Here is a 17,433-nt window from a genome sequence, read left to right as displayed (position 1 = left end):
GCTGCAGTGGCAGGCAGCATGGGGTCAGTGCACATGAAGTACATGTTTCTCACGCTCTGAAGAGTAGTTGTGGGGTTGGCCTGCCTGTGAATCACCAGGGGTTCCAAATTTGACCTACCCTTAGAACTGTGCAGAAACCATGTCTTTCATTATTCTGTTGAGCCAGAATGGCTATTGTTGATAGCTTAGGAATCTTGTCAACGACTGACTAATATAACTGACCCTCCCCTGCTTTTCTGTTCATTCAAATCTACCGAAACATATATAAACAAGCATTCTCAATGCCAGCAGCTCAGGTGAACCTCCCAGACCCATTCCATCATGATGGTGGGCAGTGCTTCTGATTGTACGTAATGATCACCCCATTGTTTACGAATAAACATTCCAAATTACTATAGCATCTAGATTTCATGTCTGCTGACTCAAATGTTGAGTGAAAAATGCAGAATTTAACAAAACAAGAAATATTATAAATTAACAAAAATCAGCGCTGATAAAACAAATGTCAATACAAAACTCTACAGTGGGTAAAAAAATCCCCCCCTCCCTAAGACTTTTGGCTGGAAAGATGGGGTTGGACATTTTTATACATTGGCCACTTTTTGCGTGTTTTTTTTTAATGAATCTAACTTTGTTGATCAATGGTATTAAAAACAATTTTGGGTTGTGAAGTTATGGCTCCTTTTAAGTTCACTATTTGTGATGGTTGGAAAGTTATGACCAACATCACCTTCCATGCCATATAAACCCGCAGATATGGCTACCGAACTATTTATTTTCAGTTTGTAGTAGCACACTTTCTCATTCGCAGTGCGGTGATTTTGTTGTTTGTTGTTAGAGAAACCGTGAAAACTGTGAGAACCAGAACTATCATAAATGATTTTGGTACGCATCACACCAATCAAAGCCTTTAAGAATTCTCTAGATGTTTGATTCAATGAGTAGCTGATCAGCTCAGATTGGGACGGTAACAAGTTCCTTCCCTAGTTTATGCAGTGAGGCACTGGGGGCTCTACAATTGGTTGAGTGAGGACCTGATTGCTGTTCAACATCCCGATTTTAAATTGGGAACTGTTAGCTCGATACCAAGATAATCCAGTTGCCACTAGTACACTCCATTGTGGTACAAAATATCCATTTCATTAACCTGACTAGTTAGTAGCTAATGGGATAAATAACACACTTCATCCCACTAAGAATATCAGATATATCTACACTGAGACTGGATGGTACCTTAGTCTTCTGAATCAAATATGTGAGATGTCCAAGTTGAAGAGGCCATTTCCCTTTTGTATTGAAACAAATCAGATCCTGTTCTATTTTTAAAGAATTGAAAGCACAGTTTTCACCTTTGTTGAAAATAGCTATCCCAATGAATAAAGGATTGATGCTGTCCTGAGCCTGTTACGCAACTGGCTCTCGAGAATTTCCAGTGTCTCCAGCTCAGTGAGCCAATGCAAAAAGATACACAGCATTGCTACATTCTGTGGTCCTGCAAAAGAAAATGAAGTTAATTGAGTACCTTAGTAAGGCGGGTGGATTTTTAATATCCCCATTATTATCTAATCTGTTTTGGTATTGAAAAATTCAGGGCCTCTCCTGTCACAGGACAGGAATTCTGTTCGTTGAAAATGGCAAACTGTGTCTGGTCTTTTTGTGGTCTTGGGATCTAGTCAATGTGCATCTTTCAAATGCACATGGCAGTGAAGCATATTTTGTCCTTCAATTAATATCTTCAGATGCAGACTGTAATATCCAACTTGTAGCTATGCATCAGTGTATAACTTGGAAACTACCAATGTGCATTGGTTAACCTTGTTATGGCATGCTCCCATAACAGACAGAACGAAAGGTAATCAACCTGAAATGTTAACTGTTTCTCTCTCCTTGGATGCTGCCTGACCTGCTGAGTATTTCCAGCACTTTCTGTTTCTATTTCATTGCATAGATTTTGGTTAGGATTTAGAAAAAGAAAGTTTTGCAGTTATACGGTGCCCTGTCATGTTTCTCCAAAAGGACCAAAGGACTCCACATAATATACTTTGAAAAGCGGTAACCGTTGTTGTGCAAGGAACTATTTTATGCTTTGCAAAATATAACAAACTACAGAGGGACTAATCTTGGTCGTGGCTTTTCAAATAGTGCCATAGACTTCAGATTTCAATGGAGTTGGAAGTTAGGGGAAAAATCAGTGTGTGTTTACAAAGACATTATCAAAAACCAGTGGAAATTTGCTCCATGTATGCTTAGACCTCGACGTTTGTAAATTGAGGCTGCGTTTTTACTCCCTGTTGTGCTTGAACCCTAGGGAAATCTGTTTTAATATTTTTTCATTCTTGGGATGTGAGCTTTGCTAGCAAAGCTGGCATTTATTGCCCATACCTAATTGCCCTTGAGAAGGTGGTGGTGGGCTGCCTTCTTGAACCGCTGCAGTCTGTGTGGTGAAGGCGCTCCCATAGTGCTGTTAGGTAGGGAGTTCCATAATTTTGACCCAGTAACAATGAAGGAACCGCGATATATGTCCAAGACGGGATGGTGTATGACTTAGAGGGGAACTTGGAGGTGATGGTGTTACCCTGCACCTACTGCCCTTATCCTTGTGGTGGTCGAAGTTGAGAATTTGGGAGATGCTGTTGAAGAAGCCTTGGCGCGTTGCTGTAGTACATTCTGTAGATAGTACACAGTTTCGGCACAGTAGACTGATGTGGAGGGGGTGGATGTTTAGGCTAAAGAATGAACTGCCAATCAAATGACTGCTTTGTCCTGGATGGTATCAAGTTTTTTGAGTGATGTTGCAGCTGCACCTATCCAGGTAAGTGATGAGTATTCCATCACATCCTAACTTGTGTCTTGTAGGCGATGGAAAAACTGGGGAGTCAGGAGGTGCAACAGTTGTCTGAGTACTCAGCCTTTGGCCTACTACAGGATTAGAATGCAATTGGTGTGACCAATACATAAGAACAAAAGAAATAGGAGCAGGAGTAGGCCATAAGGCCCCTCGAGCCTACTTCAACATTTAATACGATCATGGCTGATCTGATCATGGACTCGGCTCCACTTCCCCGCCCACTCCCCATAATCCCTTATCCCCTTATCGTTTAAGAAACTGTCTATTTCTGTCTTAAAGTTATTCAATGTCCCAGCTTCCACAGCTCACTGAGGCAGCGAATTCTACAGATTGACAACCCTCAGAGAAGAAATTTCTCCTCATTTCAGTTCTAAATGGGTGGCCCCTATTCTAAGATCATGCTCTCTAGTTCTAGTCTCCCCCACCAGTGGAAACTTCCTCTCTACATCCACCTTGTCAAGCCCCCTCATAATCTTATACGTCTCAATGAGATCACCTCTCATTCTTCTGAGTTCCAATGAGTCGAGGCCCAACCTACTCGACCTTTCCTCATAAGTCAACCCCCTCATCCCCGTGATCAACCTAGTGAACCTTCTCTGAACTGCCTCCACACCAATTATATCCTTTCATAAATATGGAAACCAAAACTGCACGCAGTATTCCAGGCGTGGCCTCACCAATACGCCGTACAGCTGTAACAAGACTTCCCTGCTTTTATACTCCATCCCCTTTGCAATAAAGGCCAAGATTCCATTGGCCTTCCTGATCACTTGCTGTACCTGCATACTATCCTTTTGTGTTTCATGCACAAGTACCCCCAGGTCCCGCTGTACTGCAGCACTTTGCAATCTTTCTCCATTTAAATAATAACTTGCTCTCTGATTTTTTTCTGCCAAATGCATGACCTCACACTTTCCAACATTATACTCCATTTGCCAAATTCTTGTCCACTCACTTAGCCTGTCTATGTCCTCCTGCAGCCTCTTTATGTCCTCCTCACACATTGCCCTTCCTCCCATCTTTGTATCATCAGCAAACTTGGCTACGTTACACTCAGTCCCCTCTTCCAAGTCGTTAATATAGATTGTAAATAGTTGGGGTCCCAGCACTGATCCCTGCAGCACCCCACTCATTACTGATTGCCAACCAGAGAATGAACCATTTATCCCGACTCTCTGGCTGACAAACAGAAAACAATCTTCTATCCATGCTAATATATTACCCCCAACCCCATGAACTTTTATCTTGTGCAGTAACCTTTTATGTGGCACCTTGTCAAATGCCTTCTGGTAGCCCAAATACACCACATCCACTGGTTCCCCTTTATCCACCCTGTTCGTTACATCCTCAAAGAATTCCAGCAAATTTGGCAAACATGACTTCCCCTTCATAAATCAATGCTGACTTTGCCTGACCAAATTTTGCTTTTCCAAATGTCCTGCTACTGCTTCTTTAATAATGAATTCCAACATTTTCCCAACCACAGATGTTAGGTTAACCGATCTATAGTTTCCTGCTTTTTGTCTGCCTCCTTTTTTGAATAGGGACGTTACATTTGCAGTTTTCCAATCTGCTGGGACCTCCCCAGAATACAGGGAATTTTGGTAAATTACAACCAATGCATCCACAATCCCTGCCGCTAATTCTCTTAAGACCGCCTCCTTGGTGATTGTGATTGTGTTAAGTTTCTCTTTCCCCCCCCCCCACCCCGGCCTACATAGCCCCTTGACTACCCACTGTTAGAATATTGTTCGTGTCCTCTACCGTAAAAACTGATACAAAATACTTGTTCAGAGTTTCTGCCATCTCTATTTTCCCCATTACTAATTCTCCGGTCTCGTCCTCTAAGGGACCAACATTTACTTCAGCCACTCTTTTTCTCTTTTGATACACCTATAGAAACTCTTACTATCTGATTTTATATTTTGTGCTAGCTTACTTTCATAATCTGTCATCCCTTTCTTAATCATTTTTGTGTCATTCTTTGCTGGCTTTTAAAAGTGTCCCAACCTTTAACTAGTTTTGACCATTTTGTATGCCCATGTTTTTAATCGGATACCATCCTTTATTTCTTTAGTTAGCCACGGATGGCTATCTTTTCTCTTGCACCCTTTCCTCCTTACTGGAATATATTCTTGAGAGTTGTGAAATATCTCTTTAAATGTACACCACTGTTCATTAACCGTCCCACCCTTCAATCGTGTACAGAGTAAAGGGAACCCAGATGAGATAGAGAATGACGATACGCAGAAACTGATCCTGTCCAACAGGCACAATGTACTTGCTATCTGTGAGGATAAGGATAAAGACTGTTTGAAGGACACCCAGAATGCTGACCATGGCTCCTTGTAGCTCCTCAAGTCGCTGGAGAAATACCACCAACGATGCCTCCGCAAGATCCTACAAATCCCCTGGGAGGACAGACATTCGTGTCCTCGTCCAGGCCAACATCCCCAGCATTGAAGCACTGACCACACTTGATCAGCTCCGCTGGGCAGGCCACATTGTCCGCATGCCAGACACGAAACTCTCAAAGCAAGCGCTCCACTCTGAACTCCTTTATGGCAAAGGTGGACAGAGGAAATGTTACAAGGACACCCTCAAAGCCTCCCTGATAAAGTGCAACATCCCCACCGACACCCTGGCCAAAGACCGCTCTAAGTGGAGAAAGTGCATCCAGGAGGGCGCTGAGCGCCTTGAGTCTCATTGCCGAGCGCATGCAAAAAACAAGTGCAGGCAGCGGAAAGAACGTGCGGCAAACCTGTCCCACACCCTTGCCCTTAACCACTGTATGTCCCACCTGTGGCAAGGACTGTGGCTCTCGTATTGGACTGTTCAGTCACCTAAGGACTCATTCTAAGAGTGGAAGCAAGTTTTCCTTGATTCCAAGGGACTGCCTATGATAATATAGCAGGGGCTGTCCAAAATGGGGAGGAGGGGAAGCGTAATGTGGTGGGTGCAGGGAATGCAATAATTAGGGGGACAGATAACATCCTTTGTAAGCAGAATCGAAAGTCCACATGGTATGTTGCCTAGTTGGTGCCAGGGTGAGGGACATCTCGAATTGGCTTGAAAGGATATTGGTGATGGAGAGGTTGTGATCCATGTTGGGACCAACAGCCTCTCTTTGTTGGGACAAAGAATAGGCAAGAGGTCCTGTTTGGAGAATACCGGAGCTAAATTAATGAACAGGACCTCAAGGGTTACAATTTCTGGATTATTAACCGAACCACGTGCAAAATTGGCGGAGGGATAAGTAGATTAGATAGGCGAACATGTGGCTGAAGGAGTAGTGTGGTTCCATTTCATGCAGCACTAACACCAGTACTTGGACAGGAAGGAACTTTAATGTTGGGATGGGCTCCACCTGAACCAAGATGGGACCAGGGTCCCAGTGGAAAGCATAACTAGTAAATGGGAGGGAGAGAAAGAGGGAGAGAGTGAAAAAGGTAGTATAAACAATATTTCTAAAACAAATGAAAAGAAAGAGTGTAGAGTAATAGTCATAAATTATGCTTTTGGCATTACGGGTAAAGGGACAAGTAAAAGATGTAAAGTCATTTAACCAGGAGAGAGAAATAAGAAATGTATGGTTAAAACATTGGAACAGAAGGACAGGTTAGGGTGCGTGACGCAAATAAGCGTTCTTTACACAAACTCAGAGTAAAAGCATCAAATTAAATGAATGACAGGCATAACTTCAGCTTGGAGGGTATAACATGGTAGCCATTACTGAGACATGGCTGCAAGACGGTCATGTGCGGGAGTTCGGGCAGTCGAGCGGCCTATAAAGGCCAGAGAATCGGAGGAGGCGGTCACAGGAGCGGGAGTTCGGGCAGTCGAGCTCCTATAAAGGCCCAAGAGTCGGAGGAGGCTAGCTAGGGCAGGGGCAGAAGGTCAACAAAGAAGTAAGAAGAAATCAAAGTGGGACGTCGCAGCCAAGCGGGTAAGTGATTGGCTGGTTGGTGAGAATTTGATCTCTTATTTTTCTTAGCAGTAAGAAACCGTTGGCATTGTTACAAATTAAGTTAATCTAAGAGTTAAGTCATGGCAGGAGAGCTCAGACCCGTGTCAGGCTCCTCCTGTGCTATGTGGGAATCAGGGACACTACCAGTCTCCCTGACTACTGTGTGTGCGGGAAGTGTATCCAGCTGCAGCTCCTGACAGACCGCATTGCGGCACTGGAGCTGCGGAGGGATTCACTCTGGAGCATCCGCGATGCTGAGGATGTCGTGAATAGCACGTTTTTAGTGAGTTGGTCACACCGCAGGTAAAGGTTACACGGGCAGATGGGGAATGGGTGACCGGCATCAGGCAGAGCAGTAGTAGGAAGGTAGTGCAGGAGTCCCCTGCGGTTATCTCCCTCCAAAACAGATATACCACTTTGGATACTGTTGGTGGAGATGGCTCATCAGGGGTAGGCAGCAGCAGCCAAGTCCATGGCACCAGGGGTGGCTCTGCTGCACAGGAGGGCAGGAAAAAGAGTGGGAGAGCTATAGTGATAGGGGATTCTATTGTAAGGGTAATTGGTGTTTATGCGGCCGCAAGCGAGACTCCAGGAAGGTATGTTGCCTCCGTGGTGCAAGGGTCAAGGATGTCTTTGAGCGGCTGCAGCGCATTCTGGAGGGGGTGGGTGAACAGCCAGCTGTCATGGGTCATATAGGTACCAACGATATAGGTAAAAAACGGGATGAGGTCCTACAAGCTGAATTTAGGGAACTAGGAGTTAAATTAAAAAGTAGGACCTCAAAGGCAGTAATCTCAGGATTGCTACCAGTGCCACGTGCTAGTCAGAGCAGGAATCGCAGGATAGCTCAGATGATTACATGGCTTGAGGAATGATGCAAGGGGGAGGGATTCAAATTCCTGGGACATTGGAACTGGTTCTGTGAGAGGTGGGACCAGTACAAACCGGGCGATCTGCACCTGGGCAGGACCGGAACCGATGTCCTCGGCGGAGTGTTTGCTAGTGCTGTTGGGGAGGGTTTAAACTAAAATGGCAGGGGTATGGGAATCAATGCAAGGGGGCAGAAGCAAATGGTAGGAAGGAGAAAAACAAGAGTGGAGAACCGAGAATTCAAGGGCAAAAATCAAAAAAGGCCACATTACAACATAATTCTAAAAGGGCAAAGAGCTACATAGAAACATAGAAAATAGGTGCAGGAGTAGGCCATTCAATGAGTTCATGGCTGAACATGCAACTTCAGTACCCCATTCCTGCTTTCTTGGCATACCCCTTGATCCCCTTAAAAAAAAAACAAGCCTAAAGACTCTGTGTCTCAATACGAGGAGCATTCGTAATAAGGTGGATGAATTAACTGCACAGATAGCTGTTAATGGATATGATGTAATTGGGATTACGGAGACATGGCTCCAGGGTAACCAAGGCTGGGAACTCGACATCCAGGGGTATTCAATATTCAGGAAGGATAGACAGGAAGGAAAAGGAGGTGGGGGTTGCGTTACTGGTTAAAGAGATTAATGAAATAGTCAGGAAAGACATTAGCGTGGATGATGTGGAATCTATATGGGTCGAGCTGCGAAACACCAAAGAGCAGAAAACGGTAGTGGGAGTTGTGTACAGACCACCAAACAATAGTAGGGAGGTTGGGGACGGCATCAAACAGAAAATTAGGGACGCATGCAATAAGCGTACAGCAGTTATCATGGGTAACCAAACTGGTAGCAATACTGTGGAGGAGGAGTTCTTGGAGTGTATAAGGGATGGTTTTCTAGACCAATATGTTGAGGAACCAACTCGAGAGCTGGCCATCCTAGATTGGGTCTTGTGTAACGTGAGAGGATTAATTAGCAATCTGGTCGTGCGAGGCCCCTTGGGGAAGAGTGACCATGATATGGTAGAATGCTTCATTAAGATGGAGTGACACAGTTAATTCAGAGACTAGGGTCCTTAACTTAAAGAAAGGAAACTTCGACGGTATGAGACGTGAATTGGTTATGATAGACTGGTGAATGATACTTAAAGGGTTGACAGTGGATAGGCAGTGGCAGACATTTAAAGATCATATGGATGAACTACAACAATTGTACATCCCTGCGTGGCGTAAAAATAAAAAGGGAAGGTGGCTCAACCGTGGCTAACAAGGGAAATTAGCAAAAGTGTTAAATCCAAGGAAGAGGCATGTAAATTGGCCAGAAAAAGAAATTTAGAATTCAGCAAAGGAGGACTAAGGGTTTAATTGGGAGGGGGGAAATAGAGCATGAGAGTAAGCTTGCAGGGAACATAAAAACTGACTGCAAAAGCTTCTATAGATATGTGAAGAGTTTAAGATTAGTGAATGTAGGTCCCTTGCAGTCAGAATCAGGTGAATTCATAATGGGGAACAAGGAAATCGCAGACCAATTGAACAAATACTTTGGTTCTGTCTTCACTAAGGAAGACACGAATAAGCTCCCGAAAATACTTGGGGACCGAGGGTCTAGCGAGAAGGGGGAACTGAGGAAAATCCTTATTAGTCAGGAAATGGTGTTCGGGAAATTGAAGGGACTGAAGGCTGATGAATCCCCAGGGCCTGATAGTCTGCATCCCAGAGTACTTTAGGAAGTGGCCCTAGAAATAGTAGATGCATTGGTGGTCATTTTCCAACATTCCATGGACTCTGGATCAGTTCCTATGGATTGGAGGGTAGCTAATGTAACCCTACTTTTTAAAAAAGGAGGGCGAGAGAAAACGGGGAATTATAGACAGTTTAGCCGAACATCAGTGGTGGGGAAAATGCTGGAGTCAGTTATTAAAGATGTAATAGCAGCGCATTTGGAAAGCAGTGACCGGATCGGTCCAAATCAGCATGGATTTATGAAAGGGAAAACATGCTTGACAAATCTTCGAGAGTTTTTTGAGGATGTAACTAGTAGAGTGGATAAGGGAGAACCAGATGATGTGTATTTGCACTTGCAAAAGGCTTTTGACAAGGTCCCACACAAGAGATTAGTGTGAAAGATTAAGGCACATGGTATTGGGGGTAATGACGTGGATAGCGAATTGGTTGGCAGACTGGAAGCAAAGAGTGGGAATAAATGGGTCCTTTTCAGAATGGCAGGCAGTTGACTAGTGGGGTGCCGCACGGTTTAATGCTGGGACCTCAGCTATTTACAATATACATTAATGATTTAGACGAAGGAATTGAATGTGATATCTCCAAGTTTGCGGATTACACTAAGCTGGGTGGCAGTGTAAACTGCGAGGAGGATGCTAAGAGGCTGCAGGGGGAATTGGACAGGTTGGGTTAATGGGCAAATGCATGGCAGATGCAGCATAATGTGGATAAATGTGAGCTTATCCACTTTGGTGGCAAAAACAGGAAGGCAGGTTATTATCTGAATGGTGACAAATTAGGAAAATGGGAGGTGCGACGAGACCTGGGTGTCATGGTACATCAGTCATTGAAGGTAGGCATGCAGGTACAGCAGGCAGTAAAGAAAGCAAATGGCATTTTGGACTTCATAGCAGAAGGATTTGAGTATAGGAGCAGGGAGGTCTTGCAGTTGTAAAGGGCCTTGGTGAGACCACACCTTGAGTATTGTGTGCAGTTTTGATCTCCAAATCTGAGGAAGGACGTGCTTGCAAGTGAGGGAGTGCATTGAAGGTTCACCAGACTGATTCCAGAGGTGGCAGGACTGACATATGAGGAAAGACTGGATTGGCTAGGCTTATACTCAGTGGAATTTAGAAGAATGAGAGGGGATCTCATAGAAACATGTAAAATTCTGACGGGACTGGACAGGTTAGATGCAGGAAGAATGTTCCTGATGTTGGGGAAGTCCAGAACCAGGGGACACAGTCTTAAGGATAAGGGGTAAGCCATATAGGACCGAGATGACCCTTATGGCTAAAGGGATCAGGGGGTATGGAGAGAAGGCTGGGGTAAGGTACTGAGGTTGAATGATCAGCCATGATTAGATTTGAATGGTGGTGCAGGCTCGAAGGGCCGAATGTCCTGCTCCTGCACCTATTTTCTATGAAAATATACCAGGTTATAATGTCTACAGGAAAGATGAGGATAATGGTAGAGGGGGTGGAGTAGCCTTTGTGATTAAGGATGAAATCATTTCAATGATAAGAGAGGATATAAAGAAATATAAGCAGGCAGTGGAGACTTTATGGGTAGAATTAAGAAATTGAAAAGAATTTAAGACTGTTGTGTGGTAGAATGTATAAATGTAGAGATTAGACAAGAATTTAGCAATAGCAGAGTGATTTTAATGAGGGATTTTAATTCTCATAGATTGGTATAAGCAGACTAGCTCATGTCAGACAGATAGTGAATTTCTTGAGTGTGCTCAGGATAGTTTTCTGCAACAGCATATCCTCGAACCAACAAGGGGGAAGGCCATATTAGATTTAGTAATGATTATCGAGCCAGATTTAATTAACAACCTTACGGTGCATGAACATTTATCCAATAGCAGACACAATGGGCTCAAGTTTCGGAACCCCGCTAGAACGGCGCACATTGGAGAGGCCCACCTAATTTGTAGAACAGAAATTGCGCCGAATACTTACCTCGCGATTCTCAGATATCTGTAGGCCTGTTTCCAGCTCAGCGCGGCGCAGCAAGAGCTGCTGGGGGCGGAGCTACAGCCCTGTGCCAAAAACAGTGCCGGCAGCTGCACACGTGCGCAGTTGCTCCTCGCCTCCCAGCGCGTCCTGTCCCTTTCCCTAGCCGAAGAGATGTCGCCCCTATCCTGGGCCGAGTGGCCTGACAGCCCTTACTACTTCCGCGGCAGCCCGCCCAGCATCTCCTGGGGGCAGGCCCCGCCCGAACTCCTCGTCAGCGACGGGGTCCACCCGCCCGGCATCTGCTGGGGGCGGGCCTTGCCCGAAGTCCTGGGCGTTGGTCATCTATTGGGGGCGGGCCCCGTCTGAAGTAGCGTCCTCGGCGGCAGCGGGGCCTGCCTGAAGACCTAGGCGACGGTCATCTGCTGGGGACGGGCCCCACCCAAAGTGAAGTCCTCGGCGGCGGCGGGGCCTGCCCGAAGTCCTGGGCGGCGGTCCGGCATCTGCTGGGGGTGGGCCCCGCCCGAAGCCCTTGAAGTCCTCGCCTTCCTCGTCGCAGGTGGGGCCTGCCCGCCCGGCATCTCCTGAGGGGGCCCCGTCCCAGCAGGCTGTTGGAGGACTCAATAGGTGAGTAGAAACTTTTAATTTTTTAATTATTGATTTTTTAAATTATTTTTTTTTAATTTTATTTATTTATTGGTTGATTTATTTATTATTTATTATTGATGATGGCTCTTTATTTGTAAAAGTGACGTGTTTAATGCTTGTAAAATCCCCTAACTTCACTCTAACTTCCCTCGCCCCGCCCCCATCTCTCGTTCCCTGCGCCTAATTTATAAAGTGTCGGCAAGGTTTTTGAGCATACAAAAATCTACACTTAATCCATTCTAAGTTAGTTTGGAGTAAGTTTTCGCTACCTAAACTTGCAAAACAGGCTTAAGTGGCTGGTAATGCCCCCTTTTGAAAAAAAACTGTTCAACAACGAAACTATTCTAACTCACTAGAGTTGGAGCCAACTAAATGCCGAGAATTGCAATTTCTAAGATACTCCATTCTAAACTAGTTGCTCCAAAAAAAAGGAGCAACTTGAGCCGAAACTTGAGCCCGAAACATGACCGAGTTCAATGTGTTTGAAAGGGAGAAATGTGAAGTAACTACTAAGATTCTAGATTAGGTAAGGCTGAACTTAAGAACTAGGAGTCGGCCATTTGGCCCCACGAGCCTGCTCCGCCATTTATTAAGATCATGGCTCAGCTCCACTTCCCTGCCCGCTCCCCATAGTCCTTTCTTCCTTTATCACTCAAAAATCTGTCTTGTCTCCACCTTAAATATATTCAATGACCCAGCCTCCACAGTTCTCTGGGGCAGAGAATTCCATAGACTTACAACCCTCAGAGAAGAAATCCCTCCTCATCTCAGTTTTAAATGGACAGCCCCTTATTCTGAGACTATGTCCCCTAGTTTTAGTTTTCCCGATGTGGAAATATCCTCTCTGCATCCATCTTGTCGAGCCCCCTCTATCCCTTTGCAGATTTCCTTACAATTTGCTGTCCCACCCATCTTTGTATCATCAGCAAACTTGGTTACCTTCATCCAAGTCATTAATATAGATTGTAAATAGTTGAGGCCCCAGCACTGACCCATGCAGCACCTCACTAGTTACTGTTTGCCAACCAGAAGATGACCTGACTCTCTCTTTTCTGTTAGTTAGCCAATCCTCTATCCATGCTAATATATTACCCCCAACCCCTTGAACTTTTATCTTATGCAGTAACCTTTTATGTGGCACCTTATATAATGCCTTCTGGAAATCCAAATACACCACATCCACTGGTTTCCCCCTTATCCATCCTGCTCGTTACATCCTCAAAGAACTCCAGCAATTTTGTCAAACATGATTTCTCTTTCATAATCCCATGCTTACTCAGCTTGATTGAATTATGTTTTTGCAAATGTCCTGCTACTGCTTCCTTAATAATGGACTCCAGCATTTTCCCAACGACAGATGTTAGGCTAATTGGTCGATAGTTCCCTGCTTTCTGTCTGCCTCCTTTTTTTAATAGGGGCGTTACGTTTGCAGTTTTCCAATCCGCTGGGACCTCCCCAGAATCCAGAGAATTTTTGTACATTGTAACCAATGCATCCACTATCTCTGCAGTCACTTCTTTTACGACCCAAGGATGCAAGCCATCAGATCCAGTGATCTTGTCCGTCTTTAGTCCCATTATTTTACCGAGTGCTGCTTCCTGAGTGATAGTGATTGTATTAAGTTCCTACCGCCCTAAAGCCCCTTGATTATCCAGTATTGGAATGTTTTTAGTGTCTTCTACCGTGAAGACCAATACAAAATATTTGTTCAATGTCTCTGCCATTTCCCTGTTCCCCATTATTAACTCCCCAGTCTCATCCTCTGAGGGACCAACATTTACTTTAGCCACTCTCTTCCTTTTAATGTATCTGTAGAAATCTTACTATCTGGTTTTAAATTTCGTGCTAGTTTGCTTTCATAATCTATCTTCCCCCTCGTTATTATATTTTAGTCGTTCTTTGCTGGCTTTTAGATGTTTCCCAATCCTCTGGCCTCCCATTAGTCTTGGCTACATTGTATGCCCTTGTTTTCAATTTGATACCATCCCTTATTTCCTTAGCCACGGATGGTTATCCCTTCTCTTGCACTCTGATTTCAATGCAATGAGACAGAGACTGTCTACATTAAACTGGGCAAGTTTGTTAATTGGTAAAATGACAGAAGATCAGTGTTTAAAAAATAATTTAATGTGATATAGAACCAATTTATACCCCCAAAGGGGCAAGAGCTCTACTTGCCAAAAGGAACAGCCATGGACGACTAACGAAGTAAGGGACAACATAAAACTAAAAAAAAAAAGCATATAAAAATGCATAAACAGATTCTGGCAACTGGGAGAGATACAAAGAACAAAAGGTGACAAAAGAGATCGTAAGAGCTACAAAATGGGATTTTGAAAAGAAACTTGCAAGGGATATTAAAATCAACACTTTTTTTACTGTTCTAGGAAAAAGAGGCTAGTCATAAGCAATGTTGACCCCTTGAAAATTGCTAACAGTGATATTGTCAATGAAAATAAGGAAATGACGGGCATATTGAATAATTACTTGGCGTCAGTATTTACAGTAGAGGAAGAGGCATGCTGCACATCCCAAGGAAACTAATATTGAATCAGGGACAGGGACGCACCAAAATTAACGTAAGCAAAATAACAGTAATGAAGAAAAGAATGGCATTAAAAAGTGACCGCCAGGACCAGATGGTTTCCGTCTAAGGGTTTTAAAGGAAGTAGCTGAGAACATTGCAGATGCCTGAACTATAATCTTCCAATGTTCTCTCGATTCGGGAACTGTTTGTATAGATTGGAAAATTGCGCACGTCACTCCTCCATTACAGGAAAGGTGAGAGAGGTAAACCAGGGAATTATAGACCAGTTTAGCCTAACGTCTGTTGTCGGGAAATTACTAGAGTCTATAATTAAGGATAGAGTGACTGAACACCATGACAATTTTCAGCTGATCAGAGAGAGCCAGCAAGGATTTGTAATGGGTAAGTCATGCCTGACGAACCTGATTGAATTTTTGAAGAGGTGACTAAAGTAGTGGGCAGGGGAATGTCTATGAATGTTATCTATATGGACTTCCAAAAGGCATTTGATAAAGTCATTCATAAGAGACTGTTAGCTAAAGTTGAAGCTCACGGAATTGAGGGCAAATTATTGACCCGGTTAGGAATTTGGCTGAGCAGCAAGAGACCGAGAGTAGGGACTCAGTGGGCAGGTACTGTATTGGCAGGATGTGATTAGTAGTGTCCCACAAGGATCTATGTTGGCCTCAACTACTCACTGTATTTATTAATGACTTGGATGGTGGGATGGAAAGCCATCGCTGATTTTCACAAAGATAGGCAGCATTGTCAGCAATGTAGATGGAAGCATAAAATCATGAAGCGATATTGATAGGTTAAGTGAATGGACAAAACTGGCAAATGAATTTCAATGTAGGCAAATGTGAGGTAATTCACTTTGGACAAAAAAACGATACAAAAGAATACTTTCTAAATGGTGAAAAGCTAGAAACAGTGATGGTCCAAAGAGAACAAAAGAACATATGAAATAGGAGCAGGAGTAGGCCACCCGGCCCCTCTAGCCTGCTCTGCCATTCAATAGGATCAACGCTGATCTGATCATGGACTCAGCTCCATTTCCCTGCCCGCTCCCCATAACCCTTTACTCCCTTATTGCTCAAAAATCTATCCACCTTCACCTTAAATATATTAAAAGACCCAGCCTCCACAGCTCTCTGGGGTGGAGAATTCCATACATTTACAACCCTCTGAGAGAAAAAATTTCTCTTTATCTCAGTTTTAAATGGGCGGCCCCTTATTCTAAAACTATGTCCTCTAGTTTTAGTTTCCCCTATGAGTGGAAATATCCTCTTTGCATCCACCTTGTCAATCCCCCTCATTATCTTATATATTTCAATAAGATAAGCTAAGATCGCCTCTCTTTCTTCTGAACTCCAATGTGTATAGGCCCAAACTACTCAACCTATCTTCATAAATCAGTCCCCTCATCTCCAGAATCAACCTAGTGAATTTTCTCTGAACAACCTCCAATGCAAGTATATCCTTCCTGAAATACGGAGACCAAAACTGTACGCAGTACTCCAGTTGTGGTCTCAACAACACCCTGTACAGTTGTAGCAGGATTTCTCTGCTTTTATACTTTATCCCCCTTGCAATAAAGTTGACTTGGGGGTCTATGTACATAGATCATTAAAATGTCATTAAAATGAAAATAATCAAAAAGGCTAATGGAATGCTGGCCTTTATATCTAGAGGACTAGAATACAAGGGGATAGAAATTATGCTACACTGTACTTATGGGAATGGTAGCATTGTGGTTATGTTACTGGACTAGTAATCCAGAGGCCTGGACTAATGATCCAGAGACGATGGCAGCTGCAGAATTTAAATTCAGTTAATTAAAGAAATCTGGAAGAAAAAGCTAGTATCAGTAATGGTGACCATTAAACTATCGAATTGTCGTTAAAAACCCATCTGGTTTACTAATGTACTTTAGGGAAGGAAATCTGCCGTCCTTACCTGGTTTGGCCTATATGTGACTCCAGACCCACAGCCATGTGGTTGACTCTTAACTGCCCTCTGAAATGGCCTACCAAGCCACTGAGTTGTAACGAGAAATAACAAGAATGAAACCGGACGGACCACCCGGCACCGGCTACGGACAATGGCACACCCAGCCCAGTCGACCCCGCAAAAACCTCCTCACGAATATCTGGGGACGTGACAAAATTGGGAGAGCTGTTGCACAGACTAGTCAAGCAACAGCCTGACATAGTTATACCTTTCAGCCAACGTCGCAGTAACCCTGGGTATGCCTATCCCACTGACAGGATAGACCCACCAGAGGTGGCAGCACAGTAGTATTTGGGAGGGAGTGTCCCTGGGAGTCTTCAACATTGAATCCAGACCCCATGAAGTCTCATAGCTTCAAGTTCAGCATGGGCAAGGAAACCTCCTGCTGATTACCACTTACCACGTTCCCATAGCTGATAAATCAGTACTCGTCCATGTGGGAGGGAGGGGCGTTAATATGTATATTTTCAAAGGTTTATAAAGCAAATAATGTAGATTACAAGAGGTTGAAATTGGAAGAAGCACTGAGAGTAGCAAGGACACCGAATGTATGCTGGATGGGGGACTTCAATGTCCATCACCAGGAGTGGCTCGGTAGCAGCACTACTGGCCCGAGTCCTGAAGAACATATCTGCAAGACTGGGCCTGTGACATTTGATGAGAGAACCAACACGAGGTAAATACCCACTTGACCTCATCCTCACCAATCTACCTGTCGCAGATGTATCTGTCCATGACGGCATTGGTAGCAGTGACCACTGCACAGTCATTGTGGAGACGAAGTCCCATCTTCACACTGAGGATACCCTTTATCGTGTTGTGTGGCACTACCACCGTGCTAAATGGGATAGATTCAGAACAGGTCGAGCAGATCAAAAC

The 17,433-nt window shown here is 44.1% G+C and overlaps 1 protein-coding gene across 3 annotated transcripts in view; it reads left to right on the top strand.

Annotated features, from left to right (window-relative positions):
* The window catches only part of rbm27 (RNA binding motif protein 27), a 186,194-nt gene that overhangs the window by 122,076 nt on the left and 46,685 nt on the right, over nt 1–17,433 (top strand). The gene's annotated exons all lie outside the window — the stretch shown is intronic.

This window comes from Pristiophorus japonicus, chromosome 4, assembly GCF_044704955.1.
Source record: "Pristiophorus japonicus isolate sPriJap1 chromosome 4, sPriJap1.hap1, whole genome shotgun sequence".
In the NCBI taxonomy this organism is placed as follows: domain Eukaryota; kingdom Metazoa; phylum Chordata; class Chondrichthyes; family Pristiophoridae; genus Pristiophorus; species Pristiophorus japonicus.
This window is presented reverse-complemented; position numbering and strand designations above follow the sequence as displayed.